We start from the raw sequence: 3,110 nt of genomic DNA on the forward strand, positions 1-3,110 counted from the left end.
AAAAAATCCACTTTTTTAAATTCAATTTTTGAATAAATGCTTTTATTTTGAATAATTGCTTTTGGCTGACTTTGCTGTTCATCTGGGCTTCCACTCCTTAGAATATTTCCATCCTAAAAACATTCACCTCTGACCTGCAATAGTTTGAGAGTCTTGGGCTGTGGTATTTGGAATGACTAAAAATGGTGCACAGAATCCTTATTGCTAGTGAAAAGTCAAGTCATGATCTGTCTGTTTTGTAATTCTGGGCCCTTTTGCTGGGATAGTAGAAAGAAATCAGTAGAATTTACCCCAGAAATCGAGGTGCCCTTGGTGCTGTGGTAGAGCTCTCACAGTAACTGAGCTCAAAAGAAACTTTTTGAACTTGCGGTATTTTGAGTTTTTCTGTGTTTCACCGTTGGCATTTCCACTTACTGCTGGTGCCTTGGTTACTCCTGTTAACATTTTAAACCAGCAGAAGCTGCTTGGTCAGCTGAAGGGAGCTGTGGTTGTTCTTTATTTTTGTTATTTTCTAAAGACAAATTCTATTTGATGTTTCTAAGAAAAATGTCTAGACTCAGAATGGTTTGGGTTGGAAGGGACTTTTAAGATCATGTAGTTCCATCTCCCCTGGTATAGTCAGGGACACCTCCCTCTAGACCAGGTTGCTCAGAGTTCCATCCAGCCTGGCCTTAAGGCAGGCCAGGGAGAGGGCCTCCAGGGAGAGGGCACACTAATATTTTCTGATCTTACAACACTCACCATACAGCTGGAATGATCATTTTGCCGTAAATAAATCTGAACACGAGCATTGCTTGCTCTGTATCTCTGACCATGTTTGGTGTCGGTGCTGAGTGGTGTCGTGGGGGGACAAGCTGCTGTTTGTGCACGAGGTGAACTGTCTGCCAGGATGCTTTTCTGAGCCCCATGAGTGGCCTGATGCTATTGCCAATCACCTCGTTCAAGCAGCGAGCTCTGGCTTTTGCTTTGAGAAAAAGCATTTTAACACTTTTTACATCAACGTGTAAATTTTGTATGACTTGTCTTTTAAAACACATAGAAAAGAAACATGTTGTTTCAGGCAGTAAAAATAAATGATAACACAAACTACTTTGTTGTAACTCAACAGGATTTTGACGCCAGCCAGAGTTTTACTTTACAGACCAGACTTTGCATCTCCAATGCATTGAAACGCTTTTTCACATGCTCAGACTCTGTCTTTTGCTCAGCTGCCATTAGAGGGAGATGTCCCTTGCTTGGGAGCCGGGGCTTCTCATCAGTCAGTTCAGCAGTCACACCAAGCTGAGCAGCTTTTACACGGAGCAAAATTCTTCACACTTAATATTAATTTGCTTTCACCAGAGCTTTCCTTCTTTGGCTGAACTGGACATAACATACTAACAAGAAGTTTTAATTTTACCAGAGTTCCTTTTTTATTAGAAATATGAATCATTTTGTTGTTCAAGCTGCTGGCATAAAGTAGGATGGCAGATGAAAGACAGTTCAGGATCACATAGTAAAGCAATGATGGATACTGTAGTTAGTCCTCCATAAACACGTTTTACTTTTTTGCCTGACAATGAGCACATCTAACATCATTCAATTTTGCATCTGAAATATTTTTTCAGGAAGTCACTTGTCTTTATTTATCACTACAAAAGAGACCAGAAAACCACAGCCCTCCAAAACACTTGCCATCTCCTGATCTTTTAAAGAGCCATTTCAACTGAAGGGATGAAAACCCTCAAGAAATACAAAGTACTAACCTATAACTATATCACACACACACATCGACGTGGACAGAGACATATACACACATACACCTCACCTACATCGACATACACATACTTGTACGCATACACATACACGTACATGTACACATACACATAAAGAGACCCACACAACCAATGTCTGCGTTCCAGATGATTCTGCCTAAAGCCCAGCCATCAGAAGAGGAGTGACAATTCTCTTATTACTTTAAAAATGTGATCATTAAAGTGAAACTGGAACAAATTCTGCCTGCTTCATTTAACAAATTAGTCTCACTGGAGTCAGCATTTGGCCACACCATCCTGCTGTCACTTGCTCATTTCTTGCTTCATTAACCATTTACGCCCGTACTTTGTTTCCTTTCATAAAACCTAGGCCCTCCTTAAACTGTGGAAGGCATCTTATATGCCTTGAATGGGTGTTGCTACTGAATCAGTTCTCCTTATATTTGTTAAAAACATGTATAAAGATTGTTGGAGGATTATTAGCTTGAAAGGCAGAATACGTGTGATTTTCCTCACGCATCTTCACAGTGGATGCATAGCTTCTCCTCCCTCAGTCTGCTGCATGTTTCCCTGGACTGGAAGCAGAGATTTGTCCACGTGTGCTGGTAGAGCTGTACAAACTCAGGAAGGGGAGGAGAAGTCATTGCTCTTTCTCTGTGGCCAAAAATATGATGTGAGACCTGCATGCAAAATCACTCAGTGCTAGGCAATGAATTCCTTGCAGTATGAAGCTGTTAACATCCTGGGTTCCCTATTCCCTAAACACAGTGTTTGTGGCATTTGCTGTATGTGAGGGTGCCTGCACCTCCTGTTCGGAACCACCAGCTTTCTCTGGATATAGTGTGCATGTTTGTGCTGTGCTCATGATGTCAGATTGCATTTCCCTTTGCATCCCCTCAACTTTTCTTACACGATGGTGGAACATGCTGGGAACTCAGATCTGGGAAGCACAAAGAAGTTGTGGGATGGAACGCAAACAGCATTTACCCATTTGTTCTGCAAAATACTACACCTAACTGTTGCTGTTGTCAGAGACAACCAAACACCTGCTAGAAGTGCTTAGGTGTACTAAGACAAAAAATGTTTAGGAAGTGTACAGAACTAGAGGATAGAATTCTAAACAGTGCCTGGCTCTCTGGCTGATTGGGCGGCAAGGAGCAGGTGGAGGGGCTCACCTGGGGGAGGTAGAGTTTACAGATGCTGCAGTGTCAGTGTTCTCCCTCAAGTGATGTGGGACCATTCAGGCACTATATTTCCTCCCCTTGGGAAGAGAACCTGCACAGTAGGTGTGGATTGTTGGCTTCTTGCTGAGGGCAAACTTCTCAGAGCTGATGGCATCAGCACTGCTGGCTCACT

Source organism: Meleagris gallopavo, chromosome Z, assembly GCF_000146605.3.
Source record: "Meleagris gallopavo isolate NT-WF06-2002-E0010 breed Aviagen turkey brand Nicholas breeding stock chromosome Z, Turkey_5.1, whole genome shotgun sequence".
NCBI lineage: Eukaryota > Metazoa > Chordata > Aves > Galliformes > Phasianidae > Meleagris > Meleagris gallopavo.